The sequence below is a fragment of the Corvus cornix genome, chromosome 3 (assembly GCF_000738735.6).
Source record: "Corvus cornix cornix isolate S_Up_H32 chromosome 3, ASM73873v5, whole genome shotgun sequence".
Lineage (NCBI taxonomy): Eukaryota > Metazoa > Chordata > Aves > Passeriformes > Corvidae > Corvus > Corvus cornix.
In genome coordinates this window covers 28,505,305-28,527,024 of record NC_047056.1, presented here as the reverse complement: position 1 = coordinate 28,527,024, position 21,720 = coordinate 28,505,305, and the positions used below count along the sequence as shown (strand labels likewise).

Genomic DNA, 21,720 nt, shown 5'->3' with positions numbered 1-21,720 from the left:
GTCACCTTTATGGTCAGGATGAGAAATAGGCCTGTCTTCAGTGTGGTTTAGCTGTGTTCAGAGACAGACACCTGTGGGGACATTTGTACTGCAGAGTCTGTAAATTAAATTAATTCCATGATCAGACTACTAAAGCCAAACTTAAACTTCTTTTTAAAAATGTAACAGTTTAAGCTCCCAGAGGAGCTCATCTCTAATCATCCCATTAGCTCTTCTCAGAAAACTTTGCCATCTTTTATCCCTGGGTTATATTAATGTCATTCTTACAAAACACATTGATCACAGAATGCATGCTCTCAAATTTTATGCAGCCTGGTTCCTTTCCTTCTCAGCAACATAGACAGTTCACTAAGAGACAGCTTTTAAAGTTAAGGCGAACAGAAAATAGTATTGCTGTAGCAAAGTCAACTGTGGTGAGAGGTCTTGGCATGCATGAAGAAATAACATGGAAGCCAGCAAGGAACCTGAACCAGGCCCCATGTGCTCAGAGCAACTTACTGTTTTATTCTACATGATACATTCTGCATCAACAGATTTTTATTCAAAACAAATGAACAAACAAATAAAAAATCCAACAACACAAAAACAACCACCCAAAACACAATCAAACAAAAAAAAACCTAAAGCAATAAGTGCTGATAAGGTTAGAAAGACAAAATCCTTCTCGCTTTTTGCAACAAGGCCACTAAGGAGACCACCTGTCCATAAAATATACATAATGGGAAAAGCAGGGTTCAGCTTTCCTTCCAACTCTCCTGCCTCCTCTTCTGTGCTCCTTTCAGCACCATGGTCCCACTGCAAACAAAAAGAATCAAGGTAGTGAAGATCAAAGGGAAACAGACAGACTTCAAATATTGAGTTTTGCAGAGATAACAAAATTATTCTTTCATTTAAAGAAGTAAAATGTCACATCACCGAAAGCACCATGCAGATGCCCCAGAGGCCCCCTCATCTGCTTCTCTGGAAGAGCACAGGAAGAGCACTGGCCTCAGCAGCAGGGGTGAAGGATGGAGCATCAGCCATCTGGAGAGCTCCCCTGGGATCTGGCTGGTATCAGGTAATTATACAATGTAGCAGGTTTCCTCCACAAAGTATTTTACAAATACTCATTAATTAGCCCACATGGCTTCCTCTTTAGGGACAGAACTGGTTCTGTATCTGTATGTACAGAGGGGAGGAGCAGATGTAGATTAGATGATTTTCTCAAGACCTTCTGAGGAGTAGTAACAGGGCATATGTTTGCTACAGTCCTGCATTTGCTCATGTTTTAAAAGTGCCCTCAACACCACCTGTTATAATCCCTACCCTGTAATAAAAGGGACAGGCATGTTTTGCACTGCTGGCTCAGAAAACATTGTGGTTACCCCGAATCTGACTTTGCACTACAAGCAGAGCAACAGCAACAAACCTCCATGTGCACTAGCATACATTCTTTTAGTTAACAAAGCAGGAATAGTGCCACTTGCTTCACAGAGAAGTGAGCCTCATGTCCTAAAGACATCTCTTAATGTGTGTTATCATGTTGTTTCCACACAAGCAGCCCCACAGGTTGAAGTAACTGACCTGGCCAGCGTATCAGTAAGAATCCTCTGAGTGCCCTGGCTGGCAGAATGAGTCTCTATTTTGTTTATATTCTACTTAGCAGTAACAGAGAAGAGTCATTCACCAGTGAGAGTATCTCTGAGGAGGGAGCAGGACCTTGCAGGAACCTGGAAAGACGTGAATTTGGGGCTTGAAAAGAAAACCTGTTAGCCTGAGGCCTTTGGAGGCAATTTAATGGCTGGAGATCAGAGTCTCTGGGAAGGCAAATCATATTGCACCAGCTCTTGTTAACTGACAATTTTTCTATGTGTATATGTAAGAATCCTATATTTGCATTAAAATGCGGCTTCCTCAGTGTCTTTACAAGAACACCTCTATTCACTGGCACATTTTAAGAGGAAGAACTTCGGACAACATTTGTGTTTGAAACTATAGAGGGAAATTTAAGTAAGAAGACAAATTTATTAATCTGCTTGCAGCTTAAAAATATCCTGAGTTATGTACAATATTAATAAAAAATGAAATTTTGCACTCACCTAGTCACAGCTTCATTTTGCTATCGCACTTATGAGATGGCAGCACCAGTGCCACAGCAGTTTTTTCCTCCCTGAGTGTGGATACAAAAATGCTGCTAGCAAGGATTTTCTTGCTATTTTCTAAGCCCACGAGTCTCTCACAGAAGAGGTAGCAGAGTTATGTAAACAACCAAACACCTGCAGCCTTGAAAAGTCTTGTTTATAGTACAGTAGAAAAATATTTTGACAATGAATGTTTTAGGATTTTGGCCAATCACCCCAAGGGGTGGCTGATCCCTTGTCCAGTTAGACTATGAAGAAAAAAGTCTATAAAAGAGTTTGAAAAATAATTAAATAAATCAATCTTGCTGCACAATTCCTGCCTGCTGGATCTTCTCTCCTCTTCCTCTACAGCTGCGGGACACAGTGATATACCCTAGGGCCTAGGGCCGTGGTAATACCTGAGAAGATCATCAAACTTTGCAACCACTCCTGAATCCTACAACCAGCCTAGGATAGCTTTTATTTGTGAACTCACCCTGTGCCTCCTTCAGTTCATAGCACTAGTGGGACTGTCACTCTGACAGCAGTGCACATGTAGCAGAGGTTCCCCCTCTTCCCCTTGCTCCTTTGAGAGCATCTTCGTGCCTACAACTCTCTTGTTCCCAAGGTTAACTTTAAAAACCCTTTTTTCTCAAGGCTTGTCCTGTGTATGCCACTACTGTTGTAGCTAGGGACTCCCTTTTTTATTAAACCTTAGTTTTCAAGTGAAATGTCACAGGCAATTTGCAGGGTAAAAGAAGCAGCAATATCATTATGATGTTTCCAGAACCGTGACTGTCCTCTCAATTGAACCCCCCCTTGCCCTGAATTGTGAACAGTGAGGTTGTATTGTACCTGAAAGAGAAGAAAAGGTATTTCACTGACACACAAGACAGTGTTGGCTCGAAGCACTCAGACAAAATGACTGAGTGCCATTTTTTCTGTAATTCAGAATAAAACACTGGGCCCTCATCCTCCCAAGATATTTTGAACTTACACAGCACTAATAGCCTATTGTTACTAGAAGTCTGATCTACTGAACTATCCATCAGATTAAATTGGTCAAAATATACAATAGAACTGGATTTATCCCTGCCATCCAGACTCCTATTTTTTTTGCACTGGTATTATTAAGGAAAGAAAAATCAGAATTTCTTTGTCTCCTTTGTTCAAACAGAGTTGCAATCTAGTAAATATCACAGATAGTATTTAGATGTAAATAGCACATATCTGTGCTTGAATTAAATTTTTAATTATATTGAGTTTTAAAGTCCATTTGAAATCTCTCCCCACACAACATCTTTTTCAGAGGCACCTGCAAATGTTACCTCAAGAAATGTCCTAAAAGAAATTTCAGACTCACTCAATTATTGCATGTACAAACAAAAATAGCAGTGTTTACCAGTCCAGTGATGAAAGACTAACTCATGCAGACACTGTTCAGGACTGTACTTCTAATCTTAAGAAGAAAACCTCACACTCAGATGTCTTCCAAGAATCTCGAATGACAAGGTCAGATAATAACATTCTACTCTGAAATATCAATGACACTGCAGAGAACTCCCCACTTACTCCACAAACATGCTATACACACAAGTCAGTGAAAGGCAGCTTTTCAGACAATAAATTCCCTCAGCCTGCAGATGAATTGCATTCTGGTAATCCTTTCAAAGTCCTTGGAAGAAGGAAAGGCAGAGGTGCCCCGTGCTGGGATCTCTGAACTGCTTGAATAGCTGGAGTACCCCCTTCAATTAAGTGTGGGTCTGCTTCCCCTTTCCCTTACACCACTTTCATGCACCTGGTATTGAAATCACTGCAACAGTTAGTAAATTAAAATTTACATATTCAAGTTAATGCTTTGCTGCTTGTGGATCTTGACATGATATGCCTAAAACTTGAACAACCATTGCCTGGAGTTGTTTTCATTTTAAAATAATGTTTTACATTTTATTTTACATTTTCCATTCAATTTTGTTTTCACTTCAGCTGACAAGTATTTTTGCTTAATTTAATACCAAGAATACTAAGTGATCACTTGACGTCACTTCTCTCCCAAGTCCTCCTCTACTAGAAATAGTTGTTATTATCACACCTATTTCAAAAATCTTTCTCCCAGTCACATGTACAGTTGGTCATAATTTCTCCACAAGCCACTGTTGTGTGAATGGACATCATCAAATAAATACAAACACACTGGCACAGGTTCCAGTGTTTGCCACTAAGTGAAATGGTTTATTCCCAGTCATAAAGAGTGCCAGCAAGGCTTCAGCTAAAACAATGACATCTTTATGGAGCTTGCTTTGCGCCATTTTAGCCTTGCATGGTTCATGCCCTCAATAAAATTACTCCTGGTTTACACCTATATAAGCTATAGTGGAATCAAGTGTAAAATGCTTGGATTGATGTTTATTGGGAAATCTTTGAAGTGTAAATCACTTGTACCTGTTTCTTCAGCCCTGATGCCACACTCGGGTTTTCTGCAATTAACTGCAAATGTTTGCACAAAAAGCTGCTACCTTAATACAACCTTTTGCAAAATCATAGCCAGAGTTTAACCTTGAAGTGTGCCACTTTTGAAAATATATAGGTGCTATTACTAGGTGAAAAGCCAGCTTTCATGAAATATCAGGTTTAATAACCACTGCTTGTAATAGAATTTCTTTGGTCATTGCAAAGTAGAAAAAAGACTGAGTGTAGTGAGGGCCAAGAATAGGTGTCTCGGCTGGCACAAATCAAATTATCATGCCTGAGTTTGGTTTGGAGATGAGCTAATTTGTATCTGAGGTGTTCTTCTTGGGTTATGTGAGCGTGGCTTGTTTTTTGTTGGTTCTGTTGGGGTTTTTGAGGTTTTTTCCTCATCCTGTAAGAAGGTAGAAGTTGCTACGTTTGCAATGCAAAAACAACTTTCATGGAGCTCCTGGGTTAAAAAGTGAAATTGAGACCTTGTGGTTAAGACTTGGACTGGTATCTCCTATTCCTTTTTGCTTTGCCTAATGTGCTTTTGCAGAGGAATTTAGCAGCCTAGCTTGGAAGAGCACCATGACCAAAGGCTGAATAAATCTTGAGGGTGCCAGTTTCAGGAGCACAACAAATTGTAAATCAAATACCCAAGAATCACAATTGTAGAAACAATTAATTGATTACTTGAATTGATGAATTGAATTAACTTATGAATTGATGATGGTCTTCTTTTGTCTCCCTTCTGAACTGTGAGAATTAGCACACGGCTATATCAGACTTTCCAGATTACTGCTGCCACCTGAGAATTTCAAACCTCAATTTTCATTTTATTTTATCTTTGCGGAGAATAAAGACTCTCATGTGATGGCTTGTCTACAGGAGCTCTGGAGCTGCAGCTTGGAGAGGCACCTTGCTGATCACAAGACTTTAAATAAGGTCACCAGTGAGCTCCAGGGAGCAATACAGTTCCCAGATGTGATGGTTAACCTTGGCTGGACACCAGGTGCCCACCAAGCCCCTCCACCAGTCCCTTTTCTCTGCAGATCAAGGGGGAGAAAATAAGATGAAAAAACTCCTATGGGCCAAGATAAAAGCAGTTTAATACAGCAAAGGCGAGGGTCACACACAGAAGCAAAGGCAAATAAAAGATTTATTCTCTCCATCCCATCATCAGGCAATGTATAGCCACCTCCCAGTTTCTCTGAAAGATAAAAATTATAGAAAAAAAAAAATCCCCCTCTCTACTCCTTTCTCTTAGCCTTTATTAGTAAGCAGATATCAATACAGTATGGAATATTCCTCTGGTCAGTTTGGATAGCTGTTCTGGCTGCGTGCCCTCCCAGGATCTTGCCCATCCCCTGCTTACTGGTGAGGTGGGGGAATGCAGGAGAGAGAGTCTTGATCCTGTGCAAGCACTGCTCAGCAGCAGCCAAAACACTGCTTTTGTAGAAAACACCTTGCTAGGTACCAACACATAACATAGTACTATGAGGGCTGCCATGGGGAAAATCAACTCTGTCCCAGCCAGACTCAATACACTGGACAACTATCATTAATTAATTAGAAACCAGGTGGTGAGTTCTAAGGGGTTTATTAATTTAAGCTAGAAATTAGAAACAAAAATGAAGGGTCAAAATAACTACAAATCCAGAAGAGGTGTTTCCATTAATCCTTTCAGTTCAATACTATAGAAGATTAACGAGTTCAGCTCAATCTGAGATACGCATCCCGTACAAAGCCTTTCAAAATGTGTATTTCAGAGCTAGGCTGGAGAGAAACAGTTAACAGCAAAAGGGGAAAAACCTCAATTCAAACCAAAAGAAAAAAAAATTAGACCAATGCATCTTCAAATGCGCACCTGCATTTTCATGTGCATATTCAGTGATTAGCATTAAAATCACAGAAAGTGAATTCGCCTCCCCAGGACTCATCATCTTTGTGGATTATGTATACATGGAGGAAACTCTTGGGAAGTATTCCCCAAAGTACATCCATAGAATCCTCCCTTTTCTCTGATTTCTTGGCCTTGGTCTGTTTTATCACCAAAAGGTGAAATTTATCTACACGTAAGGGCTCCTTGAGAATTTTTTCAAGTAGTAGTACTTTAAAGAAATGGCAGTTGACTTAAATATGTGTACGAAAATACAGTCTTTTCCTCCTTTACTTTAAATGCGTCCCGAACAGCTCACTGTGATTCATAAAGCAAAATGTTCTTTGTCCACAGTTCACCAGCTTTGTCAGATCTAGGATATAACACACAGCTTCTGCAAGACCCGCTTGTTCAAGTGGGTTCACAAATTCAATGCAGCACAAAGAAATGAAACTTCATTTATGCTAGAGGTTCAAAAATTGGCAGTCATCACAAAAATTCATATATTATAGCAGTACAGTGGCACTCAGAGAACCTCAGCTAGACATGTGGCAAGCCACAGCTTGCCTCGCCACTTTCTTGAAGCCAGGGTAAGCTCAGCAGCCAGCTGTGGTGGTCAGGTTTGTCATAAATCCCAAAGGAGGCTCTGGATGCTCTTTCCAACCAAACTTCAAAACACTCTAGCTGGAAATGAGCAAACCTGACAATTCTATTGAGGTTCAAGGTCTTCTGTTTTGTGATCCTATCCATTAGTGACAGCACAGAGTTCCTCTTCCTCCTGCTTGTTCAGGCTGCCCATAGGGCAGCCAAGAGAGGTGACATTTTATAGGACACAAAGTCACTGTGCAAAACACTACATGATTCCAAAGGGCTTATGGTGGCTCCCTTGGAAAAAAATCTCACTGCAGCTTTGGTTTCCATGGTGGACATGTTTCCAAGAAACAAAAGATACATAGTGAGATTCATAGAATAAGAAGTAATTTACGTCTGAATCAGCTGAGACAAAGTGAAGATGGAGTAAACAGAAAGACAAAGCCGGGTATGTTTCAATGAAGTCAGGCGTTCACAAGAAGAACTTAGGTGACTTCAGGCAAAAAAATACCTGAGAGACCATCATACAAGAGGAAGATGATTTATTTGATACCATGCAGCAAACCTCTTGGCATCAAACCACGCTGTATTTGTTCCCATAGACAATACAGTTTTTCATAAAGAAGTCAGATAAAGAGCCCTTGATTGCAATTCTACTCAAGGCTCCTGCCATGTACTATCTCCATCCTTACCTTTCATACTTATTCAAGATTTAGTCATGTACACTTCTTGCACCTGCCCCTTGTTCTTTTTTCCTCACCTCCATATGTTCTCTAAGCAGCAGCTCTCTTCAAGGACAACTGTGCTCCTTCAGAGATACCTCGTGGAAGTCAGTGTTCCTACAGGAGCCAGCAGGATGGTCCTCTGAAAGACAATGTGACCAGAAAGTCCCACTGCTTGTGCCCTTTTCCTCCTTCAGTTTTTTGTTCTTCCTTCCATGTCTCCATCTCCATAACTAGAATTTCAGCTCCAATTGCTGTTATTACTGTGCAGAACTTAGAGTAGCTTCCAGCCTCTGATAATAATAGCAAATAATAACTGAGACATGCAAAGAGGACAGGTGAAAGAAAATAGAGTGATTCCAAAACCGTCCCCTGGGAGACTTCTACTCTTCCTTTGGAAATTTCTAACACTCATGGAAACCATTTAGCACACTGATCATAACACAGGCTAGACAGAGTCTGGCAACTTCTGTTTTAGCTGATGAACAGATAAGTGTGTTTGAAAAGCTCACTCACAAACACTTAATTGCTGAAGATGCCTGAATGTTTTCATCAAGATGCAGGACTCTGCCCCCATTCTCTAGCAAGGACTGAAAAGCAGAATGGGAACCACAAGTTTTCAGACTCTCCTTGCATTATAATATACTCTTCAGTGGATTCACCAGTTGACTGTCAGGTATTCTCTGAAATAAGTTAAACAAAAACTTTCTAAATCAATTCCACATATAATACATCAGCTTCAGGTACAATTTTACTTAGGGGTCACTGTATGTTTTCCTGTGTAAACTTCAAAAATATATCAATCTACCCTGGGATTTCTGGTCATTAGTGCAGTTTAATGAGCCTCTTCTTTATATAAAACCAACATAGTATGTTTTTGACAAATATTAAGCAACTGCCACTCAGAGAATAAGGAAGATGAAATGACAGACCCCTTGCCACATTCAGCTGCACTTAGAAAATTCCTGTTGAACTCTTCTGTATTTTCTGTCTTTCCTATAATTTTTTTTTGTTGTTGTTCTTCTTTCCTTTCTCCTTCCAAGGTAGATGAAGCGGATCTAACAAATTCAGTCCTTCACTGGCAAAAGAGTTTGCACCCAGCAGAACACCCAGCCCTTAGAACCTAGATGCCCATGATCCCAACTGTTACCCATCTTCTGCTGAAGGGAAGGATCTGTGAATAGGTGTTAGCAGAGTGGGTGTCTCTTCTCCCTCTACAGAAAATCACAAATTTGTTTGTTACGGAAGATTACTAATGATGACAACCTCCTGCTACTGTCAGACACTCCTTTAACTCAGGGGCAGAGGCCTACAGCTGTGCAACTGAAATGTTCCAAACCTTATCATAGCTCATACACAGTCATCTGTAGCTACATGATGGAAAACTTGTTTTGAGCAACTTTTTTTTTTAATTTAGGACACTGCACACATACATTCAGGCACACATGCACACCCACTTGCAAAGAAACTTCTTGTGGCTTCAAATTCAGCAAAAGCAAGCAAAATACATACATTTTGGAATTGAAGATGCCTATGCAACATTTTTGTGCAATTATAATATAGTCCCTGGCAGGCTAATTTAATTTGATTATTTTCAACTCCCTGAGGATTTTTACAAGATCTCTTATGCTCCTCTATTCTTGGGGTTTTTTAATCCTAGAGTCTTCTCTTTTTTTTTTTTTCAAGTTGAAGGATTTGCAGAGAATGAAGACAGTGATTGTAAACACAAAAGAGACTGAAAATTGCAAAAGCAACTAAGTCATTATTCATGTGTTTCTTCAGATACGTCATCTCGGGGTGTGGTTGGCAGAAGCACACAGAAAGCAGCTGCAGGCAACAGCGGTGGTGCTCTGTGAGCAGAGCTTGGCTCACACTACAGGGTGTTCTCAGAATCGCATACAGGCCTCTGAAACTCACAGCCTCTTTCGACTTTCTTATTCCCTCCAGTGAGTGGAAAACAGCACCCTGGTTCAATTCACCACGTCTTCTGAAGACAATTTCGAGGGGGAAGTGATAAGATACATCAGTAGCCAGCACCACAGAAAAAAACAAGTGGAAGTGATTCATGTCATCCTCAGAGCAGGGTTTGATTAGTTACCAGTAATAAGGAAAGGGGATGTGTCTTCATCAGTGATGGTAAAACAAAATATTGAGCAGCTGCTCATTAACGCTGTGTATCCTGAGCCCTGAAAGGAGGCATAAAACATATGAGATAATGTAATTAGAAACTATCAGAGCAGAGGTGCACAAAGCACAAGTTGCCTGGGCAGTGTTAATTTGGGCACTGATCCTGTTTTGAATGCCTGCTTTTATGACCCTGTTAATAATCTCCAGCCACGGGTGTGATTGCACAGAGACAAATGTATGTGTGTGGCTTTTATCAACAAATGTAGTGGTAATACTGTCTTCATGAGGTTCCTAATGACAGGTGAATTATGAAAATAGCTAAGAAACTATTTCAAAGCTTCTACCTCCAAATGGGACAATTATAATAATTTGTCAAATAAAACAGACCACAGAGTTTTACTTAAATGAATGTGATTATGTCCATTTCTGGTCGTGCCCTCATGCTTGACAAGGGGCTTTGAGTTTTCATTGCAGCAGTTCAGACGGTTTCTGGTTTACCCAGTTCATACACTGCTTGGCCCCTTTCAAAGGGAAGCAGCAGAGTCTTGTGAGACTGGAAGCCACAGGTTTAGACTTCAAAACCTTCACACACACTCTCCAGGACTGTCTTTTCCAAAGAAAAAATTCAGCTCCCCTGCCTGCTGCTGCCTAACCAGACTACCATTTCTCCAGACATTAGCTTAAATCACAAAGCACTTCCTGCTGCAGTATGAGGCTCATACTGGTACCCCATCCCATCTGCACAATCCACACAATTTCTTCTTCTCCAGCTCACTGACTCCCATCTCAGACAGGAAGAAATGAAAGCTGTCTGAATGTCAAAGTGAATTTTACACGGCTGTAACACATAGCTGAGATCCATGATGCCTCTCAGGGTTGCTTCTCTAATTAGTTGGTGGAGAGATCAGAAGAAATGACTTGAAAGAGAGCACAACTGTGAGGGCAGGTAAGGGAGTATGTCAGGAAAGGAGGGAAGATGATGCAGGAAGAAATGCAAATAAGGGGTTTTTGAATGCCATGCTTCGGTTAATTGCTAAATACTCAATTGCAAGTCATTGGGCTGTTTTATTAGGTAAGGAATTCTAATTTGACATTAAAGGAGCCCCAAACTTTGATATAACAGGGAAAGTACATTCACAACTAGCAGGTAAAAGGTAAAAAGAAATCTCACCGCACAAAGTATCACGGGTTTGCCGTTATCCAGCTTGTACCCACAGATAGCCACTTTCTGAAGTGTTAAGGACTGGGTGTCCTAATTCCAGGCCTGCACTTCATGTAGCCATTTAAGTCAGGCAGCAAATTTACAGCTCAGAGCATCACCTGACTCACACTGTGCCCGGTTTCAAATCACTGCACAACTAAGCCATGCAACTAAGTCATTTCTCAAAGCCTAACTATCAAGCCCATTGGAAAATGAGAGTCTGAATGACTCATGTCTCTTGACTCTGCATTTCACAGCCACAGAAAGATTTTGAGTTTGCTTTGTGAGCACAGTCCATCTTTAAAGAAGTTAAAGCAAATATGTTGATGACAAAGCAGGTGAGAGAGGAATTGTGCTTTGGCAGCTGGTTTGCCAGGCCCAGAGTCTTCTTACCTGCACAGCTCCTGCTGCTGCTGCTTCTGCCATGAATTGAAGAAAAGGTCAGGTTCACACCCCATTTTTCAAGCCCCTTATCCCTGGTTCCTGTCTGTATGTTCTGGTTCTCTGGAGAAGTGGCAGTGTTACAAGTTGTATACCTCAGGGCTGAAAAGAGATTGCCTTTGTGGACAAACCATAGTATGACCTGTGAAGTACGTCCCACATTTCCTGACTCACACCAACCTAAGCTGGCAACACCATAGGAGGCAGCAGCACCCAGCAGCTCTGTAGGACTGGTCACTGACATTTTAATGTATCTGGTATGCACCAGTAACGAGCCCTAGGAATGGGGGATGTTTAAAAACAAGGTTTAAAACCAAAACCACAATGGCAATAAAAAGCAACAGGAAAAACAGAAATAAGAACCAGTGCCAAGGAAGAAGGATCAGCGGTACCTGCGAAGTCAGCTTTCCCAACAGTGGAGCTACAATGTAAACATCTACTCTGAGATGTTAATTCCTGTGGGTTACACCAGTGCAAGAGACCTGAGAAACTAAAGGGCTGTTGGGACCCTCCTGCCACTCTGCAAGCAATGGCACATCTGGCTACTTCCAATATTTCACTAAAGTACACATTATCTCTCTGAGCCTCTCTTCCCCTGTTCTTGCTACAATGTGGGGAGCAGCTCACCAGGAACATGACAAGTGAGAAGTGACTCTCACTGAAATGCAACACAAAATGATGCCACGAAAGCCCAGCCCACAGATAATGAAAGCCCCTTGTGCTGACAGCCACTGCTGCAGAAGGAAATGTCGATGGGACTATTACTGCCAGCGATTTCACTGAGCTGATGGCAACCCTGGCCCTTGTGGTGCCTGCAGGCAATTTGTTTTCCTGGCTGCTGGAAAGCTGGAAAGTACCAAGAGACATTACAAAAATGATGCACGCCCTGACCCTCTCTCATCATCATTTGCTATGAGATGGCTCTCTCCCGAAGCCTGCGGCTGCCAGCAGCTGTGGCACAGCTCCTGCTGGCTCCATATGGTGACTCACGAGGTGGCATTTGGTGGGCACTGCCTCTGTTGGGCTGTCTCATGACTGAGCAAGGAGCTGGGGTGTTGCAGGCAACGAGGTTCACAGATCTCTGCTGTTTCCCTACTTCTCAGCTAACACAACTGTTCTTCAAACTCTGGGTACATTTGCAGTTACAAACAGTGAAACATCACTTCCAAACAGCAGTTTCTAGACACTTGCAGCAGAAGTAATAGCCACAGGAAACAAATTTCAGTTTCCCACAGAAATTTCTTCAACATCAAGCTGGATACACATTCAGTTTGCACATGTTCAAGATATCCATGAAAATATCTTTACAGATGATCAAGTTCAGACAGCTCAAGATCCAAGGGAATGCACAGTCCAGAAAACAGCTTCTGAAGCCTTGTTACTTTGACTACTGAAATTTTAAGGCACCTAGAAGCCAAAGCAGCTGAAGAAATGTTTGGTTAAACTTCACGGCTCCTAAAGGAAGTCTGAGTCCCATAAGCCCCTTTTAAAATGTTCCTTTTTTCCCTGATACATCGCAGATCTTGTACTCAGCTGCCAGATCTATGTCAATCCAGTCTTCCATGCTAAGTCAGCCTTCATCTCACTTACCGAGGAGAAATGCAATTCTGCTGGAATTACTTTTTAGTATTTTTGCTTATGGAAGCAGAACTCCAGCAGTATATGAACAGCAAATTTGCCTTGCAAACACTTCCTTCAGTTCTTCAGATGCCCTTCAGCCCATTTGTGACCATTACTGCTGTGTTCCAGTGCCATGTCCAGTGGCCATTACTACATTAACCTGTGTCTACACTGCACCCTCCCCAGTTCATGAGCTGGATTTCCTGATTTTGTTCCTTTTCTGTGATTGTGTTCCTTTTCTGTGTGGCCAAGGCAGCTTCTGAAATGACATCTCCAGAGAAAAGTATGTTGACCCTTCCCTTGACACTCCAGCATTATCCTACTCTTATCCTACTGTTATATTACATTCAGAGAGGACACAGGAGCATCCTTTCCCAGGAACTCAACCACATTTACACATCCTAAGAACAATGATAAGCCACTCTAGATTTACACATCTAAGAACAATAATTCCCTCAGAGACAGCAGTTAGTCCTCTGCAAATGTGAAAATAATGAACTACAGGAGAAATTGAGCCAGATCAGGACTGTTTGCTCACATCCTTCCAGTCTCTCTGGCAATGGGCTCTGTCCTGCTGAACATGTCCCACAGCTTCCTCTGACAAGGTGAAAAAGAGTCCTTCAGGGATCCTACATAGCCCTTCTTGATCCTTTCCTCACAGGAAAGTTTTCTGCCTTGTCCCTGCAGCAATCTCTCGGTCGATACCATATCCCTCCACATAGATTTGTAAGCAGGCATTAAAACTTCTCTTTTGGAGCTGAAGTGGACTTGCTGTTTCCCTATCAGGATCAGGAGCTGGAAGCTCCCCAGGATGGCACAGTCTTTTGTCATAAAACTGTCTCACTCATTTCACGGTAGATCCAGACACATCAAACACTATCTGTATTTATAGAGGACACCAGTATACCTTTAATGTCTGCTATAAAAGCCAGTTCTCTGCAGTTTTTTGGTTTTTTTCACTTATACATTGTCTGGGAAAGAACATGTTTGCCTTGAACGGGGTGCAGAAAACGGAAAAGTGTTGCATCATTTTCTCTTATTTATATTATTTTACTCAAAAAACAAAAGGTAAAAATAGGTGGTTTTTTGGTGGGACACCTTTTATTGGACCTTTATCAAATGTTAAGACTAATCTTTATGAAATTTTTTTTAAAACCTAGTCTACCACTCTTTGCTGATGATGGCCTCTTCACCTGGGAAAAGCAGGGCAGGGGAACAGGCATCCATATCAATCCACTCTGTGATTAAATACTTGAGTGTGACAGAATACAGAAACAGAAATTTGGCTGCTGTTTAATTGCCTCTGATAGTGGTGCCCACTGGGATGAGGAACACGTTAGTGAGTAATAGGTGAGAAAAGATTTATTAAATAAAAAATAATACCTGCAATATGTGCTGTGGGATACGACTCACAAAATTTGGACTTAAGCTGGAACCAGAGGAATGACCTCCTGTTCCAGTAAGAAACATTTGTTACCTTCCCATCAGGGAGATTTCTCTGCATGAATCATATTCAAGGCCACCTCTTGCTGGCCAAGCCCTGCCATGGCAATGTTCCCTGTACCACCTGGTGAAAGAATCCTGAGGGTTTCTCTGGATCAGTCTGCACTGCAGTACTGTCGAAGACACAGCTCACTCTCTGACATCGAGGCAAAGAAGTGAGACCGACAACAGAGATTTCTATGTTTCTACACGTGAAAGGGGCCACGTATCTTTACAGCATAGCTGAAGCACAGCAGAATAGTGTAGCAGCTCCTCAGTAAGCAAGGCAAGGGTGTGTCTTCAAGCCTCAGAAGGAGGACGTGCAAGCTCAGATACTCACCTCTCTACCTCCCTGCATCCAAGTGAGTCAGACCCCCACTGAATCTAACAGAAGCCTGTTATCAACATAACTTTGTTTTTCACTGACAGAACAGAGCATACCAACTAAATGTCCCTTTAAAAATGAATTAAAATATCACCAAAAAAATCAGGCCTCTGCTAGTGAGAGTTTGGCTTTCTCAGTGCTGATTTCAGTGCAACCTACATCAGAAAAGAAAAACCTCCCTCATCCAACAGCCTAAGGGCTAGTGCTTCTGCACAAGCATTTTATTCTTCCTTGGGAACAAGATTGTCACACAAGCACAACTTTCTCCTGGAAGCTCCCAGAGCTGTGAGGACACCAGTATTCAGCAAATAAACACACATCTATACATACCAAATCTGCATTTATTCATGATGAAGCCAGGCTGCTGGCTATCCACATAATACAGCATTTATGCCCACCCAAACCACTGTCATATTGTTGGCACTTCTATGTAGTCTCAGATCCATGTTTAAATCTGTACAAAACCAGATAATCTGCTCCAAAGTAAAAACACAGAAAGTGAATGCAGCTTGGTGGTGAAGGAAAAAGAAGATTGCAGGAAAAAAATGAGCAGAAAAGAAATGTAAGTATATTTGAATGCCTGTCGCATTCTTGTGGCCGTGTAGCATGAGAAAAAGGAAGAAATAACACCATCCCATTTACAGTGTCCAGCCATCTATGGTAATTTACACTGCCTGTCATCAATTTCCCTCCCCACCAATTTTCTCTTGATTAATTAAATACTGAATCAATCCCCATCAGACCTACATTAAAGTGTGACTGCTGTGCTCCCACCTTGGCAAGAGGGTTCCTGCAGTGATCTGGTTCTTTGTTTCAACACGAGCAGCCACGACAACATGGATGCCTACAGCTACAGCTCAGTTTCTCAATTTCCCAGCACCTAATTGATATGCAAGCTGTAAGTTTCTTTGGGAAAAGGGCATGGGACACTTTTTTTTGCCATCCGAGATTTATGTTTGATATATCATTTCCACCAAGAGCTTTGGACTCTCCTGAGCCAGCAGCAGGTGCAAAAATGGCTATTCCTAGTCAGGCCAAAGATTAAATTTCTGCAGTGTTTTGTCTCCAATAACTGCCAATAACTAACACTGAGGTGAACAGCATAAGAGGAGGATGAAAATAGAGTGACCCTTTCCCAATAACACTCCCCTACATTCTGGCAACCTGCTGTTCAGAAGTTTTCTGTGATGGTATCATTCTGCACTAAAAAATAGCCTGTGACAATTTCTTCTATAACTTTTTCTAACTGCATTTGATCCTTTGCACTGCAGTGCATGCAGTTCAGTGGCAGCTCAGACACACAGTGGTGGAGACAGCAGGAGGCTGTTTCTGTACTGGAGATTTTATTCTGCGTGAGCCTGGAGCAGTGCGTGACACATGCTATGCTGGCATTGGGCCTCTTGGAGAGGAGTGGATACCTGGAAACTGCTAAAACTTAAATTCAGGTGGAGTACCCAGACTGCAGACACATTCAATTAATTTCATTAGACAAGGGATCTCCCCCAGGCTAAAAGGCTTCAAAGTGGCAGAGGAGATAAATTATCCTTCCAATTCAGACTCATGGCCATCCACCACCTGGGAGCCTGCTTGGATTACTATTAATTTTCCCCCCCTCTGTAGCAGCAGAAAATACCTGTAAACAGATTCCAGAAGAGGGGACATTTCCAGAATACAAACTCCAAGCTTCCCCTTGATTGCTTTCAAACTTGACTCTTGCAACATCCTCAATTCCCCCCCTCCCTGACCAAGCCTGTCATGTTTTTCTTTATGTTTCTGAGGACTTGTTTAAAAAGACTGCCAGACATAATACTACCTCATCATTTCCTCCACGAGATGGATTACTTTTAGGGAGCCAGAGTACAGTGATTTTCACTGACCTTACAAAGAGACAGAGATAAATAGCCTTTAAGGGGAAAAGTTAGCATTCTGTCATAAGATGACATGAAAGAGCCTAGTAAAGCACAAATTGATTTGAAGTTAGGAGGACAGCATAGATGTGGAATGACAATCAGTAGCTGTAGGAGAGAATTGTTCCATTTTTCAAGACACAGAAAAATTCACCTGTGTTGATGCACAAGCTATTTCTACACATATTTCTTCTCCAGATGGTTTAAGTTCAAAATATTGGGAAGTGGGGAAATAAAAAAAAGAGAAGGAGGTGTTTATTCATAAGTTTCATAAACTTCTTCCCATGTATTTCATGATGAGACTACTGCTGGTGGAAAATAGAGTGAAATTCTCATCCTGTTCTGGCTCATCGACATAAAGAGAACAGGCCAGCCTACAATTAAGTGGTCTGACATATTTATACCTACTCCCAGCACTGCACAAGACAACAGAAGACAGTTCCTTGCAAGAGGGATGGGAAGAAAGGCCAGGAGATCAAATGAGGGCTATGTCCTTGGCCTCCATAGAGCTGCAACAACCCCAGAAAGTGCTGGAGCCCTGAAGGCAGCCCAAGACAGCAGCTGTGTTGTGCACAAAGCCACCGATACTGCGCTGCAGAGGAGTCCTGCTCCCAGATAAGCAGACAACAAAACACAAAGCGTTGACATCAGGGTTCACACTGCAGTAGAAACCCCTGAGGGGCTGGCCAGGAATGGAATGTCCTGGTGCTGTTCATATGAAGCACTGTAGGGCAGAATTTGCTCTTCAACATCCTGAAAATTAGGCAGATAAAGAGGATAAAAGGGGGTCTGTATAGACGGAGTGCTCTGGATGCAACAGAGACGTTCCACCTTTTCTGCCTCTTGCTGGGTTAAATCCAAATACATTGGACTGTCCAGATGCTGGATGGACAGGGGTGGACACACACACACATACAGAGACTTCTGATACTTGCCTCAAGAGGTGTTTAAAGACTCCAGCCCACTTAGAGGCAGGGCTGCTGCACATTCTCTCCCTACCTGAGACAAACAAAACTAAAGCATCAACCATCCCTTTTTTCAGCACTGCTGACACCTGCCTGAACTGCTGGGCAGGAGCTGCCCCACGCTATAGAGCTGCAGGAGGTGAATAGGGCAGGCTGCCTCTGGGGGGGGGCTGAGCTACCCCTCTGGGAGGAGATTAGCTACATCACTACATTCCAAATTGTTCTGGCTGGCATTCCCCCTAATCCCATATGTCCCTTTCCCTCAAAGCTGCATGCATATGATCTCCAGGGAACCCTAAATGGAGATCAATTTTTCACTAACTGCATGCATGTCATATCAATGTCTTTTGCATTACGATAGCACCACAAGAATTTAGTTTCATTTTTTAATCCTTTGAGCTAAACTGCTGCTGAGAAAGCAAGGCAGTTCCACCCTCCATTATCTGGTCAGCTCTGTGCCACTGCTTTAGACTGTGCCTGGTAGGAGGTCTAACACTTAAACCTATCGCAGAAACTGAATTATTTGGCTGTGGTCTAAAGTATAAAGACCAGGAAAGAAGAATGGGGAGCAGATCTGAAGTGAGGATGAATGACAAGAGGATACAGGAATCAGTTTCCCAAGTCACAGATGGACTCCTCTGGCAGCAGGCGAGAGTGCCACAGCACCAGAGATCAGCATCTTTCCCATCAGTCAACTTCACTCATGCTTCTGTTCCCAGGAAAGGTAGAGCCAGGCCTTTCCCTGACAGAGTCAGTGCCACTCTTGGCATAGTCCCCCCATGGGAGAAAGGGAGAGGTGACAGAGCAGTGGCTGCTGCATTCTGACAACAGATTTGATGTCTCCATCGCTGCCTCCCCCGAGCACCCACATACACTCACACATTTATACACACACGTGCTCAAAAGCCATGGAGAAGCTGCCATGCATTAATAACTCTATTAGTAATATGCAATAGAATTGTCAAAGCCACCCAACGCTGGCATATTAGGTAATTCTTCATCATTAACAAAACCTGCCAGTGGAACAGCTACCAGCAACCCACTGTTTAATTTTCAGACTGAGGAAGCTCAAAGCTCTCCGTGGGCTGCTCCTAGGGGAGGTTACCCTGTGGCCAGTATCTCTCAGGGGCTGGTATTTCTCAGAGGCAGAAAGTGTCATTGGCAAAGACAACAGCCAGCTGTTGTCAACCAAATCGGAGCTAATCACCAGACCCCAAAATGAGACTTTACTAACCTATGAAGAAGTTAAACCTGCAATAAAAATGAAAAAAATAATGAGCACTACATCTGTCTCCCCTGCCCCAGACAGGACAGAAGTATGACAGCACTGGGACACCTGCAGTGCCAGCACAGCTACCTTGACTTCTTCATGCACTTACAGCCTGGAAAAGGAGGCAGGGAGCTCCTGGAAAAGGATCCATGTTCCCTAAAGTTATTGTTAATATTTCAAATATTTCAGCTGCAACTCAGAGTGATGGCCAGGACCCCATCCTGCTCATTTCAGGAACAGCACCTCAGCCAATATGCTGGAGACCCAATCAGAACACTCAGCAACCAAAACCACCAACTGCTTCTGCCTCAGCTCATGCAAGCCCCAAGATTTTAATTTCTTCTTTTCTTAGTTCCTTGCTCTCAGATAAAGAGAATTGCTCATATTAATATGCACAGGAAAAATTAAACTCTGAATGAAAAGGGCAAAAATAAATATAAAAGACTTTTTGTAAATGCAGCTGATAGCATCACAGGGTCTGCAGGATCACAGCTTCTGGGGAAGCTGTGAAGAGGAGATAAAGAAAAAGAAGAGGGGTAAATTGTATTTTGCAGAGGGAAATCACTAAATTATATCATCAGCTAAATACTTTATATAAAGTCATTTTATAGAAAAATAGGCTCTTCTCCCCCCTTCCCCCCCCAAAAAAAAATGTCCTTTACTCTATGCTTGAAGAGTGTTATTTAAAAAGTCACCACCAACTACTGGACATTTTCCAGGACAGGAGAAGGAAGAATGAAAAACAAAAAGCAGCTGTTTTGTAACCAAAGCATTTTCAGTTTATTGGAAATCAATAAATTTCATGGCAGACACTAAAATTCTGGGGATTTTTACAACTATGTGGGAAGAACAGTCAACAGCTTTGACTCATATGATGTCTTTTAGCTACCTACAGGAACCACTTTTCCTCCCAGGACCATGCAGATGGATGCAGAAAAAGCACACTCCTGACCACTCACCTGCCCACACGTGGGTGATGGTGCCTTTCTCTGAGTTGGTAAGACAACCTGCTGGTTGGTAAGGTGAGAAAACCTAGTGGTGAGGAAAAGGAGGAGAAGCTGCTGCACGGAGGATGTGAAATGTCAGGTGAGGGAGGTGCAAGGGCAGACAGTGAGTGGCCTGCACTTGCTCAGGGAGTGCAAGCAGTAGTAAGGAAGAGTGGGAGCCCCTCGTAGGCAGAATGAAAACAGATGGAGGAGACAGAGGAGTGCACAAAACCTGACTCTAAAGTGAAAAAAAAAAAACAACAAACCAAAACCTTCCTTAAATGAAGCAAAGACAAGACTAAGGCTGACATCCATAAAAAATGCTACTGCACCCGTCTTCTCACCAAGGAGATCCTGAAGCTTGGCTTTTTTGTGTTTATAAATTACCAGAGGCAGAAAAGGGGCAGAACTCTGGCTGGCAGAAAACAACAATATTCATCTGGTATTAGAAGCATTAGAAAAGGAGTAGAGCAGGAACAGACAGCATGCCAGACTGTTCAAGTGCTCAGGGGATTTGTTTCAAACAGTGAAGGAAGATGCTGGCAGAGCAAGCCACTTTTCTAGGCTTGATTGCAATCAGTAGGTAGCTACTAGTTAAAAATCTCAGCTGGGAAGTCATTTGGGTGCAGTCATTCTGACATGCTGGCACTTCATGTTCTTTGAAAGCGAGGCAGAATTAGCAGGAGCCCAAAGAAAATAAAAACTCTCCCTCCCAGGCTCCAACAGATTCAGCAACATGGCAGATAAAGTCTCCTAAGAACAGAATTTAAGCATAGAGGAGAGCAAAGAAATTTGCCATTACTGAGATAAACCATTTTAAAGCACAATGACAACCTATCCTATTGTGATAGAAATATAGAAAGCTGAATTAAAGACCATTATAGCTGTGTCAAGTGCCCTTTAGGGACCTGAAAATCAAAAAGAAAATAGAGAAAATGTGAAAACTAGACCACAAAGCAAAGAACCAGCATAAAAATCAGAAATGCTAAAGCACAAATTTAATTACAATTAGTAATGGACCTAAAGCTGCAAGTACAAGGGTTAGGTTATCAGCAGAGGCAGAAAAAGAGAACATACAGGCTATTATTTAACAGGAAAAGAGGAGACGATGGCTGATATAGAGAAGGGTGAAGTAGCCTCATCCATCTCTGCTTCAGGCTCCATAACATACTTCAAAAATTAATTTGAACGAGGGGACAGAAATACAAGTCAGAAGGAAAAAATTCTTGAGATATGGTCAAATTATCAGTGTATTCTGAAATTCAGCCTCAAGCACTGAAGGAATCAGTTTTAAGAATATCTGATCTGTTCAGAAATCAACACTGAAATTCCTGCCTTGGAAGAGATCCCTGGAGACACAGGAAGGGCAAATATGATATCTATTTAAAATAAGGGAAAAAGGGAACATGGGAAAATGTTGACTAGTCAATCTTCCTCGAAAAACCCTAGCAGAGATTGCTACCTGATCTATACATAAAAACCCAAAGGAAAACCAGTTGACAAAGAACAGCTCAGCATAATGAATTTATCAAGTAAAAATAATTTCAGTTCTTCATTTCAACAAAAAAGACAAGTCTGCTGTTTATTCCAGAAA

At 42.0% G+C, this 21,720-nt stretch overlaps 1 long non-coding RNA gene across 1 annotated transcript in view; it reads right to left on the bottom strand.

Annotated features, from left to right (window-relative positions):
* Nucleotides 1-306: 306 nt before the first annotated feature.
* LOC109143775 overlaps nt 307-21,720 on the bottom strand; it is a 41,932-nt gene continuing 20,518 nt past the window's right edge. Inside the window, exon 3 of the long non-coding RNA XR_002044133.1 lies at nt 307-795. This is a non-coding gene — a long non-coding RNA (uncharacterized LOC109143775). The remainder of the gene's footprint in view (nt 796-21,720) is intronic.